Source organism: Sturnus vulgaris, chromosome 15, assembly GCF_052056855.1.
Source record: "Sturnus vulgaris isolate bStuVul1 chromosome 15, bStuVul1.hap1, whole genome shotgun sequence".
Classification (NCBI taxonomy): domain Eukaryota; kingdom Metazoa; phylum Chordata; class Aves; order Passeriformes; family Sturnidae; genus Sturnus; species Sturnus vulgaris.
In genome coordinates this window covers 7716549-7737200 of record NC_142257.1, presented here as the reverse complement: position 1 = coordinate 7737200, position 20652 = coordinate 7716549, and the positions used below count along the sequence as shown (strand labels likewise).

General features: G+C 46.2%; 1 protein-coding gene across 1 annotated transcript in view; it reads right to left on the bottom strand.

Moving 5' to 3' along the window:
* Positions 1-18220, bottom strand: part of RASGEF1C (RasGEF domain family member 1C) — a 65913-nt gene extending 47693 nt beyond the window's left edge. Inside the window, exon 1 of the mRNA XM_088173671.1 lies at positions 18127-18220. The gene's annotated coding sequence lies outside the window, so the exon portion shown is untranslated. The remainder of the gene's footprint in view (positions 1-18126) is intronic.
* Between the last annotated feature and the right edge of the window lie 2432 nt (positions 18221-20652).

Below are 20652 nucleotides of genomic sequence, written 5' to 3'. Positions count from 1 at the left end.
AAATCATTTAAATGTGTGCTTCAAAATGCAACAGCCAACAAAGCTACTCATGTGTTCAAAATTTAGTAAACATATAAATGTCCCATCCAGCAGAGATGGAGATGCTCAGATGGTTCTATGTTTTGCTGAACTGATGGCTAAAGCCTGCAGAGGCTGCCACGAGAAGTTACCATTTTGCCAAACACACCACAATGTTACCACCCTCACTCCTATAAATCAAGAGAAACAGCAGTGCCAGAGACATGCTCAGAGACACTCTGGTGTCTTGGACACATGGGTTACTTGTGCTCTTTGGCTTTGTCATCCACATTTTGGGTTCCCTAATCAGGGATCTGAACTAAGTTGAAAAACTGGATCCAATTGGATGTTTTTCAATTATGCCTTTATTTTTACCAAGCAGCAGGAATCCCAGACTAGGTTTTCTGTATCACATAAACATCTTTTGAGAAGATTACAAATAAAGCACGAAAACTGTCCAAACACCCAAACCAATACCTTAAAATAACAGTAATGTAGTATAGAACAAACCTTCCTCCCCAGCTAGATTTCAAATACACAACATACAAATGTCTCTGGCAATTCAAAATGCCTTCAGATTTGTCTCTCACACCTCTGCAGGACAGCATGGGTTGACCAGAGACAGGAACTGAACTCAAGAACTTGAACTGAAGGCCCAAAGATGGGCAGGGAATGTTACCCTCCTTTGGGATGAGGCAGTTTGGGAAGTGTCACTGTGAACATTTGGGCCTGATCTCCAACTTGGGAACCGAGGTCTCTGAAAGCATGGAAATATTCACATCTCACCATCAGCTTCTCACTTAACCCAGCCAGATTAAGAGTCTGACAATAATCACTATATGCACCCAACATTTTAACTTCATAGAGCCAAACAGCTATTTGTGGCTGCATTTTGATACTCAGAACTCAAAAATAATCATATAAAAGCTCAGCAGTTTCCACTTTCAGTCACATCCAAGGTAAGAAGTAGTTAAGACAGCATTTGGATGTTAAACATAATGTGGCGTGACCATGCAGAGAGTGAAGGAGATCCTGCTCTCCCACTGCTGCCTCCTTTCCTTGCAGCAGACAGCAAGCGGCAGAAAGTGTCATGAGGCCGTTCAATCTGCTGATCTGGCAGCAAATGAAAACACCAAGAGGTAAAAACCCCTCCAAGGACTGCCCTGGCCCTTATCAAAAGTGAACATTGCCCGCTCCTGTCAGTGCCACAACCTGCAAACCTGAGGCAAGGCACAGGGAGGAGATTCACAGCTCCAAAAGAGGACAGAGACTCCCTTTTGACATCAGTTCATGGGCAGGGTAAAACCTTCAAGCCATGCTCTCAGTGAGCAAGTGGCATCCAGCACATGGCGGGGAGGAGACAGCACTGTGGGATTTCGGGTCTAGTCAGCAGACCCAGGCAGGTTTGCAGAGTAACACAACCAGTGCAGGCAGAGATGTGCACATAAAAATCCCAGCACGGGGCTGACAGTCTGCAGGATTCCTCCCCACAGCTGTGCCCAGGCACGCTCAGACAGGGGGGCACATTTGGCCTCCCCTCGTTCAGCTGTGAGCCTGGACAAAATCCTGCCAAGCACACAGCAGTGCCAGCTTTCACACACACCAAATCCCTCCCCACTCCCTGAAATCTTCCGTGTATTCCTGTAATTTGGAAGGACGAGCACATGTGAGAGAGGCAGGAGGAGCTGCCCACACGCTGTGTATTCAGTGGTTGGTACTGAAGGTATAAGGAACATTTGCATGGGGACAGCAGGCTCATGCCAGCAGGTACCAGACACAGCAGCTCACAGCAGGACAGCTGCACAAACTTCCACCTCAGGTGGCGATCACAGTCTGGGCTGTGCCACACTGACCTCAAGACACTCTGCTGGGCCCACTGAAACAATCTTTTATCCTCTGCACTGGTGCTGCTGGCAGGGAGACAGCAAACTGCAGGATTCTCTGCAGCCCTTTATTTATATTCTCTCAGTAAGGTTATCACCCTGGCCCTTCTGCTTTGGGATCCTCATCCTCCCAAACGTGCACAGACCCCTACCCCTACATCACAGCAGGACAAGGACTTGCATGAATAGGTATTCTGAGTCACAGCATGCTCTGCATAGAGAAAAGGGTTCCCTCAAACTCAAATTTCTGTGCGAATGACAGCTTCATTTTCAGAAAGAGCAGCTCATTTTGATCCTTCTGAGTAATTCCACTGATTGGAGCCACCAGTAGATTGCTCTGTGGCTCATTGATTAAGCTCAATGAGAATAATTGCATTACTGAAATAGATTGGCTCAGGCACCACTGAAGATCAGTCAGAGCAGCCAGGGGTGGCAGGAGCAGTGCACCCACCTGCACAAGGGCCACCCTGGCACCCTGACTCTGGGAGGACAGGAGGAGGTGCCTGTGTGGCTGCACAGAGCTGACCTCCAGAAGGTCAGCAGCTTGCCTGCTCTTCCCCAAGGCTGTATCTCACTCCCAAGTGGATGGGCCACTCCACGCCGTGGCCCCAGACGGATTTAGTATGCACGACAGTGCTCCTGAGGGCAGTGCCTACACGGAGCAACGCTAAACATGCTGACAAAGGCAAGGGAAGTGACCTGGAAATGACAAAGTGAAGCAAGGGAAGGAGCAAAGACGAGGTGGCTGAGGAGAAACGTCTGCACGGTTATTTCGACAGAGCCCAGGAGAGGCGACGAGGTTTGTCCGACACACTTGGTGCAGTGCAGGCACTGCTGGATGTCTCTGCTGTGGGCAAAGCTCTGTAGATTGGCAGCCAGAAGATGAATCTTGTACCTTTCAGAAGTGGTGGGGGCTACACACAGAAGAAAAAAAATAGCTACTTTAGTTTTTCATCACGTAGAATATGATGTCGAACGGCAGAGACGCAGTGTCCTGAGCACAGCCCCAGCTTCTGGCAGCAAGCACTAGAGCTGCCACACTACTCTGAGCAGCTTAACTGTAATTGTCAAAGCTGAGGTCCCTTTTTCATAACAAGAAACAGCAGAAAAATTACCTTTAATATGCAGAAGGAATAATTTGTAAAATTAAAGATGAACCCTAAAAAACTAAAGAGCTACTTTTTATGATAGATGAGATTTTAAACACCACATGAGAGAAGAGACTTCCCTTAAATAGATGCCAGTTAATTAATGAGATTTGGTAAATGAGTGCATTTCCTGTGCAACAAACTACAGGCTTCCACTTCCAAAGTACATTATGTTAAATTGGACAAAGGCCCATTATTCTGCAATAAAAGATTGCCCACTGGAGGGTTCACACTAAAGTATTCCAAGAATATCTTCATCCAGGAATACAAGCAGTGTATTTGCAAGCAGAAACCAAGCAATCCTTAAAAATACCAATACCTCCCACAGGAGCTGGTACTTTCAAAGATTTAGCACTTAGTAGTAAAAAAACCCCAAAGTAGCTCAGCCTATTGGTTATACAAAAGCTCAGGAGACAGGAATGAGCTGCCTCCTGTGACCAGAAGGCTCTTGGGGGACGTTTATGCTCTGCAGTATAAAGCAATGAATTGGCTCCATAGCCTGCACTGCACAGATATCACATCTCTCACACTGTCAGTACCTGGGGGCCACTGTGTATTTTCATGTGAACAGTGAGGCACAGTGTGAGCTGGTTTGGGTGGAGTTAAGAGTGCTTGTGCAGTGTGCCCACTGCAGGGTATGGACAGGACAGGCTCAGCATCCCTAGCACTGTGCAGATATCCACAGTGGCCTTGGACACCAACAACAAGTGAGTGAGCACACAGCTTGAGCAAACACAAGTGGTGGAGACCATTGATGGATACCTGCTCCCACTTCACTCTGGAGCACACAAACATGGCAGCTTTCCATCACAGTCCCCCAGACACCCTAAACCTGCTGAGAGGGGGCAGGGGAATCACTAACAAGGTCAATGGCAGACAGACCAGTAACAAGAGCAGCGTGGGTTATCAGGTCTCTGCCCAGCTCAACCTCTAATACTCCTAAAGCCACTTCCTCCAAATTCCTCCCAAAAGGTTGCCAACAAAAAGCTTTACACGCACAGAGTGCTTAGCCCAGATGAGGAGATGCTCACCAGCACTGCACACAGTGGGATCCAAGGCAGGTCAGGCATTTGGGAGAGACTACACAAATCCAGATGATCACTCCCCAGGCCAACTGATCATAACCCTTAGTAGACTATGTGCTGTTTACAGAGAAAGACTATTTGAGTTGTTTTATGGAATAATAAGCATCAACCTGGCCTCCTCAGGAACAGCTCTGAGCGCTCTCACTGCAAACAGTCAAAGTTAACTCACCAGGATGCCCAACTCTTGACTTTCATTATGGAAAATTATTCACAGCAGAAGTGTAACTTCAGCAGTGTACAATTTCTTGTCATTATAAATATTTTCATATCATTACTTTCTTTCTCTTATACCTGTGGAGTCTTAGACCACACCGATTTCTTCACCAGTGCAAAGCTTTTCCCAGACAGAGGACAGTCGTCAACCTCCTGGAACACAGAGCAAAACTCACAAGGACCCTCTCCAGACTTTTAGAAAGATGTGTTAAAAATATCTTACAGCACTTTCAGTGATTTTCCCCATTTCCCAAAATACATTTTCCTTTCCTACCAGAAGACCCATCTCTTCACACACTCCACCTTCAGTATAATCAATATATTGATAAAGAAGTGAATGCCTTGCCATACATCTTTTTACTGCTGACTTCTCCCTATGGCTGTTTGAACTACGTCCATTCTAAACCCTTAACTGTATTTCTGTACCAATGATTTCCAATTCAAAGGCTTTGCTTTGTCAATTACACACATGCATGCACACACCTACATGTGCATCTTCTGTTAATACTTTAAGCAATACTTGAATCCTCTAATATTCCCTTCAAGGCCTTCTATAATTTTCCCCCACAATGCTATTTAGGCTAGCAATTAACCCCCCTGAAACACCACTGCTACCTAATGCTCTTACAGTAGCACTCAGGACAATATGACAGAACCACACATTCATGTCCTCACTTGCAGGTATGAAGTCCTGGCTTGGCCATAACCAGGTTTTTGTTAACTTATCTAGGGATGAAAACCCTTAGTTATTCACAGCTCTGCTTACCCTCCTCTGTTTTGGTAGCTCAGAGCAGGAGTGCTGAGTCACATGAGCAGAATCCTCACTCTTTCTTCAGGGATGTTTGGCATGGCCAGTGCCACCAGTTAACACTCACAGAAGGACCTGGGCCGTACAGCAGCAGCACAGCATGCAGGGGTGCTAGAAAAGCTGGGACACATCGTGCCTCTCACCTCTCATAACGTGCCAGCCCCGAAATGGCAGCAGGAAGAGCACGAGCACTTCTTTCCATTTCCAGGGCTGGTTTCACGCTGCCAACCACCCCGAGGCATGGATGTGGGCAGCAGATTAACCTGTCACAGACAGGACACAGCTGAAGTCTACAAAGGGCTTATCCTCCCTGCAGCTCATGCCAAGATAGCTGGGGACACTCCAGAAGTGGAGGCTCAAGCACACAGACGTTGCCCAGAACCTCAATTTACAGCCAGCCTTCCAAGGGAGCTACTTCTGTATCTGTGAAGTCTCCAGGAACAAATTGGTTCTCACCTGTAAAAACCAAGAGTAGAAACTGTCCCTTCCACAAGCTGTGGCTGCCCAGGTGTTCCTGCTGGGAGCAAAGGTTTGACTCTGGGGTGGATTTTAAATTGAAGTTCAACTGCAATGACCTGTTTGGAAAAGTATTCCCTAATGTGCTTTTGTCTAGGGGGATCAATGCACATTTCTGCTTAAAAACTGAGACTTTTCTGATCAAAGGAACTGGAACTTCTATACTACATAAAACATGACAAATAAAAACACACTTTTCCTATTAAGAGCATGAAAAAAAGAGAGAAACCTTCCTACATAAACATGATAGAACAGACACTCAAATCACATACTAAGCATTTTTCAGTGGTTAGGGAAAGAAAAGAAATACAAAATGTGAAGTTAATATTCCTCCTGGAATGAGATTAAAGATATTATTTTACGCCCTACTTGAAACATCATAGTAATTTTCATCTGCACTAATAAAAATAAATCAGCAGCTGATCTTCCATGCATTACAATTACCATTTCATGCAACAGTCACAATGCTTCTGAGATGCATTTGCCTTTTGGAACTCCTGCCACAAATAGAGCTGAATTTAGGGACTGCCGAGTGCACAAATTTATTACATCAATTCTTTGATGACATTGTCATGCAGAAAATGCAATATAGGCAGCTAGAGAAAAACATCCAGAGAAAAGCATCCAACCCTAAGTGAAGATTTTTGAGAGGAAAATAATTAGAACTGAACAACTGAAAAAAGAAAAAGTCATCTTGTATGGCACCAACTGTTGGGTGACCAGCAGAGCCCTGTTTGGAGCACACTCATCACCCAGACAGGAATTAATGAATTCCCAAGCAGCCCCCCCTGCCTGCAGCTCAGCCTGTTGCAAAGATGCTCATTTGGAGACAGGACAAACTTGCTGTTAGACAGGAGAAGTTCAATATTCATTAACCAAAAGAGCCCCCACTTTGTGCTGCTGCTGCCTGCAGTACAAATCACCCACCCACAGGTTTTATCAATCCTGTCACTCACTGTCCCGGGAACGCTGAGCCTCAAATGCAGCAACACTCCCAGCCCTCAGCCGGGGCATTTGCCTAGCCAGAGCCCAAAGCTGGGAACCTGCAACCGCTCTTTGAGCGATTCAAACAGAAAATGCTGGAAACACAAAAGGTTTAATCTCAAATTTGCATATAGCAACTCATCCTCCCAATAGTTCACTGCTAAAAAAAGAGCTACATGAAAAGGGAGAATTGAAGCGGGCAGCTGCACGTTGGGAGATTTACTCCAAACCCTCCCAGGAAGCCTATGGAAGCTTGCAAGCACATGCTTTTCTTTTACAACCCAGGACAGTAATACATTCAACTGTGCTAAAGCAAAAGTGTCAGGCACAGAGATTTAAGGAGATAATACAGTGAAGGCTCAGGGACTAGATAAAAATCAAAAAAGATGCAGGCAAAAGCTGCTTCTTGCTTGCTCTTTACTATCAGTTGTCCCTGTTGGATGGGGAAGGCAGAGCACAACAGCTTCAGCAGGAAGGGTGGCTGGGGTAACCTTTTCCTCAGCTGCCCAAATCCAAACCCAGCTTGTCCCTGAGCAGCCCTGCTCTTCTGGCTCAAAAAATCCAACTCTGGTCACCAATGCAAACATCTGCACCAGATGTACAGGGGTTCAACCGACTCCAGCCAGCACTGGCAGGTGGAAGTTGCTTTGGAGGCTGACCACAGCCTTGGATTCTGCTGTGTCTGCTGAGTTCTGCAGCATGTCCTGGCAACACACAGATTATCCAAGAAGCTTAGTAAAGACATGGCTAAGAAATACCATGGTATAGTAGACACCCAGCAGCACATAAGCTGTCAAAAAAAGCCCCCAAAACCCACTCTGCTTTCCCTGCTTACAAATTTCTGGAAGCCATGCAGAAAAGATCCTCGTGGGCATCTGCTTGGTGCCTCTAAGCACTTGGTCTACAGGTCACACTGGGAAAACCCAGCAAATGGGGAAGCCCCACAGCCATCCATCCTTGCAGCAGCACACGGGCTGGAGCACTGGTCACACACGTCTGCCTCTGCTGGGAGCCTGCAAATGCTCTCTTCAGGACACTGCTTTGCCAAACTGGCTTGTCACTGTCTTCCAAATAACTCACAGGAATGTCTGACATTTTTCAAGCAATGCCATGAAATACAGGGCTGCACATGCCACAAACACTGACATATTTCACTAATACAATCCAGCAGCAGCATATGGGGAGTATTTATACAGGCCTTTATTATTTTTTATGAAAGGTAAACGGCCCTCTTGGAGACGTGGTGACTTGTGCTGACAGAATCTTTGTTTTTAGGAAAAAAATACCAATGAGGAGGGTTGAAGGCTTTGCAAATCTAATCCATGGGTATGGGTAACTCCTCCAGTCCCGTTATAGGAAAAAACCCAAGCATTCTCCTCTTCCCATGTTTTTATTGTCATCCATCTTACAAACTGGTCTTATTAAACTTACTACTCAGCACAGTAATTAGTAAAAGTAAAAAGATAGATATAAATAAAATTCAGGTATTGACTCTAATTAAGTCTTCTTAAGTGTTATTTTACTAGCTGGGGTGGAGCAAGTTTGTCATGATTGAACTACTGAGGAACAATTAAGTAGAATGCAGCTTTAATTCCTCCCTGATCTCCTGACAAAAGCCAACACACATTCAAACTCAAATTGGTGTGAGAGAAACCAAAACTAATCAGAGCAATGTTCTCACCAGGTGAAAAGCTAAGCTGGGATGGTATCGAAATCTCAAATCTTTGCACTTGAGCTTTAATTGGTGACAGCAGTCACCCCTGGGGCAGGCAGCAGTGCCAGGCCTGGTGGTTTGCCCAGGGCAAGGGCACGGTGTGGCCCCAAGGATGAGCGATGGGACCAGCCTGGATTTTAGGGTGCCACAACCTCCCTCCTGTGCTCTGAGCCGTCACACAGCAGCCACTGGACGAGTCCCAGACTATCACTGTCCCTCCTTCTGTCTATCACAAGTGGAAACCAGCCTGCTTCCAACATGGAAGGACACTTTGATAAATGCAGTAATTATCACTAGACACCCCACCCGGCAGGCAAGAAAATAAAGGCCATTTATTTGTCCACCTAGTTATAAAACTACCACCAGAAAACTCTGCAAATCAAGCCCCTGGAATCTGATTTAATTAAATCAATGAGAATTATATCATTAATTCATCAAGAAGCTTAAAGCTAAGAGGAAATTGTTTATATCGACTACAAACTCCTTCCATGGAGCTGCCTGGCGGCATCCCCGCTATGGCACAGCCCAGCTGCACCTCTGCCGCTCCATTTGTCATCTCAATGCACCATTTGTTCCTCCCAACACAGATCATCTTACACAAAGCAGTTGTCAGGCTTCTTCCAGTCACTACCATCTCAGGCACTTTGCACATTCCTCTCCACACGTGCCCATAAAAATCATTTGCCATAAGAGCTCTAAAATGGGGCTTGTCAAAACATCAGGATGGGAAGGTGTGCAGGACAGAATCTCCGGTTTCTTGTGGTCTTTGCTGAAACACCCAAACACACAGCCTGGTACCAACAGGCTTTTCTTTCCACAAAGAAACCCCTGAGACGTGGTTGTAAAGAATCCCGATGGGAGGGAAGGGAGACACAACAATTTTAAAAAGAAACCTAACACATGTAAAAGCCTACAAAAAGTAAAACCTGGATACCTGTAACAGAAACAATCAGGAAGTGATTTAAGGCAAATTGGAAACACTGTTTAAGTGGTTGTTGAACACCTTTAGAATACAAATATTCAGCAGGGTATTTACAGTTCAAGGGAAAAAAGTTTTCACTTTCCCTAACCCACAGCAGAGCACAAATCTATTCTCAGTGAGGAACATAAATTCTGAGCAACTCCAACAGACACGAAGTCGTCATTAGCTTTATCTCAATTTAACTGATTTCAGGAAACTTAAGCAATACTCAAGAGGAAGACTCCCAATCTCAAAGACACTCAAACCCTGCTAGACCTGCTGTTGTGTAGACAGCAATTGCTGATTTATTGGCTGCAAAGTGATGCGGATCAAGCCTTAGTATTTGCTAATATCTCTCCTGGAATTGGCCTTTAATGGCCCAATTCAACTGCTATTACTGAAAAAGGAACAACGCCCATTTTCTTCAATAGAGTTGGATGAAGTTGTATCAGTTAACAGCTGAACTGGAAAAATAAAACATTTGGACCAATTAGTTTACGGCTAAGATATTTAGCACACGTTTTATCTCATATGAAAACTTCAAATCTAAGGCTAAACCAAAGAAATAATAGTACAGTTTCCAGATTAAAAAGAAAGGTGCTGAGAAGGGGGAAATCCACCTCTCATTCCCTTAGGTACAATTCAGAAGTAACCCTGGCGAAACCAGGGCTGCTCCAGGAACATAAATACGAAGTGACAGGGAAATCCAGCCTGCTATTCACATCACATATTCCATGGTTCTTTCTATTTCACAGTAATACACCAAGTTAAGCTGCTTATTAGATGGGCACATTCTCCTAACCGCAGCCAGGCTTGTATGTTATGTTGGGCTTGCCATCAGTACTGACCGCCCTTAAATCATAATTCTGCTGTCATTTGTGGTTCCACTTCAGAAGATCCTTGCTTTAATACACAAATGGGATGGCTGTTAGCACTGCTGCAGCCCAGAAGAGGCATGTGAGTAATGCCACGAGAGGGACTCCCCGTAACCATCCTTATTTATACAACCCTCCTGCACGTTTTCATAAGAATCTATACTTTCAAATACTTCTGCTGGCCTACAGGATGTTGTGGCATATGCTTCCAAGCCCCACAGCACACCCATCAGCAAACAATGACCTTCCTAAAATGACCTAATAACAGCTAGTAACTGCCATAAAGCATAAAAAGACTGTGCTACAGAAGGTCTTTTATGGAATAAAAAAAACCCCCAAATTTTTATTAGCAGAATCACTAATGGACACAGAGTCCCCATGTGATCGATTTACTTTTAGGAAATGCCTGGTATCAGATAATGAAATTATCTCACAAAACAAAAACAACCCCCAAAACAGCCCTTTCAAAAAGCACACTGCAGTCTGGCAGCTCATGAATGAAACACTCTGTAGGTGTTTGTGTACATTTATAATTTACTACACCACATTAAGAAATAAGACAACTGCAAACGACAAGCTCTCCTAGCTGTGTACACTATGCAATGATACCTTCCACCAGGGCTCAGCCAGCCTTGCTACCAACGTTCCAGTTGGGAGAAAGACAGAAGGAGCCAAAGGATCCAAATCAGTTCCAGCAACTGAGGAACAAAATGGCAGTAACTCTGCCTTCATAAAGTTCTAAGCAATACACACTGAAATGCTGTTTAGGGTGTGCACATGCCAGGAGTAGAAGTACAAATCTCACCCTGATACAGAGCATCACACCTGCTCCAGACCCTGCTTTTATTATCCTGCATCCCAAACTTGTACAAAATCACTGCTAATCTCACACAGAGGCAGATATCCATATCTGGCTGCTCATGTGGGAACCAGGGTCAGCCCCTCTGGAACAAAGCACCAAACTCAGCCAGTCACACACCTAGCTTTACACATGTTCCCAGCTCAGAGAGAAATCTCCAGGTGCAGTTTTCAGCACGTAACTAATCCTATGAAACACAGCAAGACAACCTCTTCTTTATGTCCTCACCAGGAGAAGACTGAATGTAACTGCATGGAAACTCCTCACAGGGTATTTTCTACAACACTTTCACCTGCTCTTGATCTTTCTACCCGAATGTCTCTATTGGACCCACTGTTTGCAGCTGCACCTGTAACCCTGGTGAATTATTCCATGCTGGCTCATCCTAATGGCTGAATCATAAGTGACCCATGTAACCATAACCCCAAACTCTTTCTGCACACCCGGATAAGGAGGCTCTGCAGAGTTTCAGTTCCATGAGCAGGTTAACAGATTTTGAATGAAGTGATGGAAAAGATTGAAGATCTCATCTTTTCTCTCTGCAGATCCACTGACTAGGCTCAGCATCTTGTCCATGTTCCAGTTTCAGTACAGCTGAAGTCTCCTGGCAGCAATCCAGGGACAGCCATGGATCCCTGATGCTTTCAGAGGGCACCTTCTCCAGTCCACGGGTCACAGCAGGGGATTGTCTAAGACATTCCTTGCCCAGCTTCCATACCCCTGCATGACTCCCATTCCTACACCCTGCAGAGTTCCAGCCCTGCAGAAAGCATCAGGCCTTTTGACAGCAACTTCCCCCACTTGTGGCTTTCTCTTCTATTTGTTTTTAAGCTGTGGAAGGTACGTGGGACGTGACTCCCGAGCCAGGTGACCAGGCTGAACATGGTGTAGGATGTTTATACACATGCACTGGAACAGCCTACACGTACACGTTCAAAACTGCTGTAATCAGGAAATGAGCCATGAAATGTGTAAGCGCAGCACATTAATAATCTGTTTTATAGCTTAAATTAGAATCTTTGGAATTTCACAGCCAGACACTTTTAAATAGGTCAAAAATGCAGTAATCACACTTAATGATCACACTGTGATGTGCACCACATCAGAGCTGGGAGTGAGGAAACCTGAGCAGAATGGATATGAACTTCTGGCACACTCAAAAAAGGAATTTAATGAACCTCAAGAACAAAACACATAACTCAGGCACCAAGTTTTTATCTTTTGATCCTGCTCTTCAGAAATGAGGTGTGAGATTTCATGTGATCACAGACAACAAATGCTGTTCTCTGTATTTTCCTTTTAGTTAGCACTGAAGATTAGCAAAGGATTTGACCACTTACAAGTAGTGAGAATTTAGTGATGTTAACAAGGCCTTCCCCATCTGAGAAACACCATTTGCTATCATACCTGCTCACACACGTCAACCCCAGTGCACGGACTTAGAACACATGCCTGAGTATCAGCATTTGGCTTTCTTTTAAAGGAAAAGAACAAGAATCCACAGATCAATCTCAGTAATCTTTTAGTCTCCAAACCAGGGAAACCGTTCACAATTTTGCTAAATTTAGACAGTTGCTTACGTTCTCCCTACACAAACTTGATTTCAGGTACAATAAACCTGATGGAAAAACTGAATAAAGAATGAGAATTTCAGCAAAAGAAGCAGTCATTGACTAATTAATCCTGTCCTGTCAAGCTACTGAGGCATAACCAAAAAGGCAAACTAGGAAAAAAAAATCAGCTATATTCTGTGAAAACAAAGTCAATGTTTATCTACTGCAAAAGTACAAAGTCAGCAGGGGAGACTGCTTGGAAGCTTGTAAGAAAGCAGCAGAGAAATGTTTTTTTTCGGTTCCTTTTTTCCTCCAGTCAAACTGGGCTTCTTCTTAAAAACAAAGCAAGGCAAAAGATGAAAGGCCTTCTCTTCTGAAGCCAAAGATGAAGAATACAAAGAATATTAATGACTAACAAGTCTGTCTGTAAATGCCATGAGCTTAGCTGTAGAAGGGACTAAAAGGAAGAACAGTACTGCTATTAACTAATAAGTTTCTGATCTAACGAGCAGTGATGGAGGCTGATTGGGTCATTTATGGAAGGGAACATTAGTTCAGAAGAACACAGATTCCCTACAGAGGATAAAAGGAAAGAAGAAAAGATGCCATTATATACATGCAAAAGCTCAGGATGGTTCATTCACCCAGCACATAAAGGTAGTAAATTCCCAATTAGGGCTTGTCTGTCCCTCACAGGTTTGTGTGCACCAGTACAGCAGATGGCTATCTTGTGGAAAACTTGAGAATTGGTGCAAATTTGTCACCAGCTTTGTACTACAGAACACTGAATTTTGGTGAATCACATTTCCTAAAGGAAAAATTCAAAAACCTTGCCTTTGTCACAGCAAAGCTTTGATACTGGACCCAGCATAAGCCTGCCTGGCCACCAGTTTCCCAATGTCCTGGAATCCTGCAGTGGTCCAGGAGGGTCTTAGGGAGCAGGGGCAAGGGAGGGAGGCAGGCACTGGCCTCTCACCTCTGCACAAGCACAGTGAGACCAGTGCAAAGCATGCCCTTCCATGTTTGAAGTTTGCCCACTCTTCTTCAAAAAATTCTTCTAATTTAAGCAAGTGAAGCACAATAAAACCAGGAAGAAGGAAAACAACCACCATGGAGCCAAAAGTGACGCCACATCAACTTCAGATTTGGAAACCGATTCATTTGCCAGCTCATAGGCACACACACCTAGTGTGTATATTTATATGCATGGACTCGAGCTCCCTGCTTGGTAGAGGCACTGTGAGTATTTTTAAATCAGCAAGAAATCAAGAAACACTGCAGCTAGAGAAGATGGAAAAATTCCCTTTCCTCTAAGCTCAGATTAGAGGAATCTTGACGCTCTGCCTGTAGCATCTAGCAAGGCTGAGAGCCAGCACAGACACACAATTCACTCTGAGATTCCTTCCCTTAACAGGCCACTGCTCACTCCTGCAGACAGGCTGTATTTTGCATTGCAGCCTGACCCAGCAGATGATATGAGAATCTTCTGTGTCAGTATGGAAATCTGGGAAGCATTCTGGCAGTGTGAGAGCAGGCAATGTTGAACCCAGTACTGCCACAGAGCCATGCTGCTGCCCTTTCTGGGCTGCGAATTCAAAGCCCCATGTTCAATGCCCAGCTTTGTCCATAACTCACAGTGGTCTCAGGAGATCACCAAACTTTCTCAGCATCCCCTTATGGAAAAGGGGGATAACAACACGTCTCAGCAGCATCACAAAGGTTTGTTAATGCTTGTAAGCACTTTGTAGATAAGCAACATCAAGACAGCAGTTAGCAGAGGGATTTGGGGCACAGACAGACATAAATCCAAAGCACTCATATGATATACTTCTTTTAGACAAGCACAGCATCAGATCAGCTCCCTGCATTTAGTGGTTGTGGGCTCCATCCTCTCAATAGGCTAAGCACTCTGCCTTTGATCCAAAAAACGAGTCCATGGAGAATATTCACATATTTAATGTTAATCATATGCTTAAATTCTCTGAATCTATAAAGAGAGTAAAAGAGAAAAGTGTTCCCCAGCTCCAAAACAAACACAAATTCCCAGAAGTTATATTTAGGACATGAGCAAACATTTGGCCAGCAAAGGAAAAGCCTTCACTATACACCTGCTAACCTTCTGCATCCCTCAGGAAACCTGCAGGTGGGAAAACTGTCCCGAGTCAGTTTGCTTAGACAAAACCTTTCTAAAATAACCAGCATGATGATATTTGAAAGAAGCACCCCAGAGCATGTGACCTACTATTCTTACACAGGCAGAGCAGTCCTTGAGCAATGAAATCAGAAAACAGAAGAAATGAAGTTTATTAAGAAATTCACTACAGAGGTTTGAACTTCTGACTAGGAATTTATAGTTGCAAATGAATGCATTCATTTATTAACTGCCTACTATGAGAGAAGAGGCTTTCCTCAGAGGACAGGCACTGTCACCCAGTCCTCACAAATTCCATATGCCCTCAACAGCACCTAGAAAGCATCTTCTCATAACTCTGCATCAGAAAGGAACAATACTGAGCAAAAAGAAAGGAACCCTCTTAAAGCCTTGTTCATTTTCAACACATGCTGCTCTCTCATCCTCACTATCTGAAACCTCTAACTCAATTTGCATCCTGCTATACTCATGGGCTAGCTAATGGCTTGGGGCTACTACTCTGCTAAATCAGCTGGCCAGAGTATCCAAGAGTCTCTGCTCTTGCACCAACCCCACCTTGATCCAGGTCCCTTCCTGCAGATGGATCAGCTCTGTGGAGTGAGGACACAGCTCCTCTGGTGCAGGTGGGCTCGGCACAGCAAGAGCAGGGAGCTGCAGAGTGAGGATGCAGCGAGCTCCACGCAGTCAGACACTCCTGCAGAGCAGAGCATTTCCAGCTACAACCACAGCTGCAGAATGGACACAGCCCTGGCCAGACAGCATCTGCAGCATAAACATAGAGCTGGCTTCCAGAGACGATTTTCAAAACCCTGTTAAACAAGCATGTATAGCAAGACAAGCCTCAGGCAACCAAAGGCCACTATGCAGAGCTTCATTGCTGTAGCAGACCCGTAAACATTATCCAGCTTACTCACAGCACCACCACATTCTGCCAGCAACGTGAAAAGGACAAATGACTTTCTCACCAGCATAAATTGTCCAAGAAGTTAAATAAGGCTGCTAATTATTTCTAAGGATTTTTAAAGAATCCTTTAAGATTACTGTCCTCAAATTTGATTTTAAGATGCTATAAATGTTTTCAACTAAACATCATTAGATGAAATTGACTTGATGGTATAAAAAAACCATTTTCTTAAGTAATGGCTTTTTGAGAAGTGTGTTGTATTTTAACAGTACACAGCACTTTTACCTTAATAAGCCAGAGGGAGCTGTACTAGTCACACCTTAGAAAGGGTTAACAAGGTGTTTATCCTCCTTGTTTGGCTGAATTAGAACTACACAAAATGCCCTGACTCAAGGAGGCAGAACATATCCCTACCTTCACCTGCCGTGAGGGATGGAATTACAATGCTGGGTGAGGCTCTAAGAACTCCAAGGGAAGTTAAGACACCACAAGGAATCCCGGCTATATTTCTCCACTTTGCTGTCCCAAGATTTGCAGACACCACAAACAACACAAAGTTCACTTCTGTTGCAGCTTATCAGCATGAGCTGGCAGACCCCACCACTGGGGAAACCCTCTGCAGAGGACACCTCCATGACTTTCTTTCACCCTTTTCCTGGAAGAAGAAGCACTGTGTCCTATGATGGTAAACTACAGGGCATAACTCCAAGCCTGTACAGTGTAGGGCATCTCTCACAATAAGTTCAGACCTCTTACACATCTCTGGTGCCTCTGCTTTGTTCAGTGCTACCATTAATATCACCCAGGACTTCATTACCAAGCACTTTCTCCTGGCTAGAGCCTTGACTCTTCTTTTGCTCTACCACTTCTTCGTTGAAGTACACAAAGAGCCAGAGCATAACAAAGAAATGCGCTCCCCACCATCACTCCTTTACCCAGCCATCCTCCCCTATCCCTCAAAGGCAGCCCACTCCTTTTCCTATCCCTAACAAAACAATGAGATTAAAAGAGTCCTGGGAAACAGAGCACCAGCAAGGGGCATCTTTCAGTGCTCAGGAGGACCGACACACCTCTAGGCACCACAGAGGTGCACCACAGAGCACAGGTACCTATCCCACAGCAAGAGCTGAACCTGGGCAAGGACTGCTGGAATATACCTATACTTTCAGCGACGCTGGCTTGAGAACAATAATTACATTCCAGTCTAATTTCCTGCTGATCTACAGCTCTAACTCCTTAGTGACTCCCATTAAGCCAATTCCCAACTGTGGTTATCACTGGGTGTTTTCCTTAAATAAGGAGCCCAGGAAGCTACTAAAACAATAACTATCTTTTTATCTGGAAAATACATGCCCAGGAAATATATGTGGAATACAAATCTCAGTATTTCAGGTTTCAGTAGCATCATATGATGTGCCATCACCACCCTACTCAACACATGGGCAGAGAGCATCAAGTCTAGAGAATACAATCAAAGCATAAATGGCTTCTCCTCCGCACTTCTTTTTCCTCGTCATCTCCCAGTGATGTGCCAGAGGGAGCAGTGCCCAGTGTGGGTCCTCAAACAGCCACCAAAACACCCAGGGCTATGCGATGTCACCCAGGAATACCCTGGGTATTAAAGCCACCACGGACTGAGGAGGTCTGTGCAGCTGCTCCCGTCCTGCTAATTGGGTACTGTGGACACGCTCACGCCGTAAGCACATCTTTGACATAACACAGCATGACAATTTTTCCAGAGTCGCAGAAATGCAGAGCATACAAATAAACCTGAATGCTGAAACCATTTCATTGTTCATAAGAATATGCACGCTGCACCTGTTACGACCAAGGGCACTGTCTGCGCCTTGGAGCTGATTATTTCAGCCTCTAACAAGCCTGCCTGCCTTGGAGGTCTGTTAAACTCCAGGAGTTAATAAAGCACAACAAAAATATTTTACAAAAAGAAATCATTACCGAATATACAAGGAGAGCTCTTTAAATGCAAGGTAAAGAAAACAATCCTCAAACTGATATTTTCCTCTCAGCTTCTCACAACTGCTAGGTAAATCAAATTTAACTGAAACAAAAAAAAACCCTCCAAAATCGATATTGGTAAAGTCCTACCCTGAATGTTCAGGAGCCCAACCACAAGCCCAGAAGGGACTCCCGACACAGAAGGCAGGACGCTGGCGCGGTACGAGCGGGGAGCGCTCCCCAAGCCCCGTCCCGGCGGGAGGAGCAGCAGCAGCAGCGGCGGCGCTCCCGCAGCCCCGAGGGGAGCCGGAGCCGCCGCAAGGAGCAGGTGGCAGAGCCGGTCCCCGCAGCCCAGCCCCGGCGCCGCCACCAGCACGCGGGCCGAGGGCGATTTCTCGTCGGAGAGAAGGAGACGGAGGAGCGCAGCGGAGGAGCAGCCGCGGCTGCGGCAGCGCGGTGCGAGCAGGGCGCGGGGGAGGGACGGGACCGGCACTCACCGAGCTACGCGCGGCTGCCCCCGCTGCCGTCCATGGGGGCGGCGGGGGGACGGGAGCCCGCTGAGGGCCACAGCCGCCCCGCGGTCCGCCGCATCTGCCCGGCGCCGCCGCCGCGGAGGAGGAGGCTGAGGAGGAGGAGGAAGAGCAGAGCGCGCCGCCCCGGAGCCCCGCACAGCCCGGCCGCAGAGCGCCGCCTGCCCGCCACGCCGGGATGGGATGGGTTGGGATGGGATGGGCTCCCGGCGGGCGCGGGGGGGCTCGGCCGCGGGGGCAGGTGCAGCCGCCCGGGGCGGAGGGCGGCGCGGAGCCGGAGCCGGGCGCGGCCCCGGAGCGGCGCAGCTGCCGGAGAGGGGGGACAAGCAGCGGCTGGAAGCGTCTGTGTGTAACGTGGCCGGGCGCGAATCCGCCCCGCGAGGGCTTTTAATGAAGTACAGATGTTCCCTAATATAATTATATCGTCCTCCCCCCGATAATTGGCTTTGGCAGCCGCGCTGATCGAATCCCCCCGCGCGGCTGCCGTGCGCTCCCCCCGCCGGCACCGGGCACGGCCCTGGGGACCCCCGGCTGCGGGGACCCCGCATGGCCAGGGCCCTGCTCCGGAACCCGCGTTCAGAGACCTGCGACTTCAGAGGAAGCTTTTGGCTCACAGCAGAGGAGTGGCAACGCTTATTTACTTGTTTCTTAAAGTGCGTGTCCTCAAAGCATGGGCTTGCTTTGTAACTGGGCTGCCCGTAGCCGGGGAGGGTGAAACAACGTGGTTGTAGGAGGAAAGGTTATTGCACCTTGGGGAAGGAAGGACCTTGTTATTGAACAAGGGCTCAGCAGCAGAGGATGTCCTGGCCAGCCAGCAGGACCAGTGCCCTGTGCAGCTTCCTCGCTGTACCTGTGCTCTCAATGGGCTAGGTGAGCTGCACGTGGTTAAAGCACCCCAGTTCTCCCCAGCTTGGCTTGTCTTTGAGGAAAATGCCAATGAGGACACGCTAATACAAGCCAGATGTGTGGGCGTTTTATGCATCGATGTGGGGAAAACGGATCAAGCCCACAAATTCATCTTGCAGAGGACAAGCAGCCAACACAAGCTAATGATTTCTAGTCACTACAGGCCCCAGACCACACTGCTTTCACCCGGTGACTCAAAGCTGAAACCTAGCCATGCCATTCCTGCTGACACCTGGACACTATGAGGTGTGTAAATACTTCAGATAAGCAAGATTAGGGAATTCTTTTAGCCCAGGGTTGCAGAGGGGAGCTGCAGAGCGCTGACACATCTGTACTTCTGTCAGCTCGGGCAGTGTCTAAGGGGATGGGCAGTCCTGCTTGTTGACACAAATCAGCTCCCCCATTCCCAAACTTCCCACTCTTCTTGCCCAGTTCAGGGTCTTAACCACCAGCTCTTATCAATTCAAGTGAAGCCAAGAGACTATGGTTCTTTCAAGCAATTACAAATTTCTCTGCCCAAGCCCACGATAGTCACACTCTCATTTTACCAGTGGTACCAAGGTGACATCTGTGAACAGAGAATCATTTTGGACCTATGGAAAGGGTAAAGAGGTGGCTCTACACAGAGGCTGGTCTCAGCATGAGGAGCTCTGACTTCGCCTCAGCTGGAACAGTAAAATATTCCTTGTTTTCACATCTGTGCTCAGCAGATTTCTGAGGGGCCAAAACGGACAGGGGCTTTCACAAGCTGGGCAGGACAGGAGCATCTTTGGTTTACATTCAGCTGGGCCTCTTTGGGGTTTTGTTCACCCTGTAATACACCCGTGGCTGCTCAGGAGACAGAGAATCCAACACAATCACAGAGATATAAGTGATACTGGTCTTCCAGACACTATTTTTGATGTCTGCTTTTTGTTCTTGTTTCAGTTCTGTCCCCAGAGGTGAAGGCATGTGGAAGGTGTAGTGTCAGAGGCAGCTGAGAGCAAATGCCTCTGCAGTGGATGGCTTAGGAGGCAGGATGGGGGCAAAGAAACTATCTTTTCCTCCAGTTTCACTTCAGCCATAGTAGAATCTTTTCTTAGAAGGATATAAATATAGAAGAGGTGGTGGAAGCACAAAAGCAATACAACCTGGAACAACATGACTTGAAACAGAAGACAAGCAACCTGACAGACTGACTCTGCAATTTCTCTTTCAAGCTCTTTTCTTTAAATTTGGGGGGTTTTTTGGTTTTTTTTGTTTTGTTTTAAAAACCAGCCCATCATAATTACAGGCTCTCACTTAGACTTCCCAATTTTCCTTTAAAACCAACACAGAAATTACTTCAGAGAACTAGTTAGTTTAGTTTTCCCTCAAGGGCAGATGCAGGAGAACATTCACCTTAAATGGGGGAGCTCTCCACTGAAGGTACAAGCAAACTCTCAAACTTACCTTATCCTTGCTTCTCTTATGCTTCATGACCGACCTCTCAGCAGGAGCCTTCTGCTCCCCCAGTCCTGCAGATAAGTACTTTTCAGCTGTCTCTCACTGACTGAGTTTCTCTGCCGTCTTTCCAGGTGTTAAGCTGATAAGTGTGTGATTTCCAAC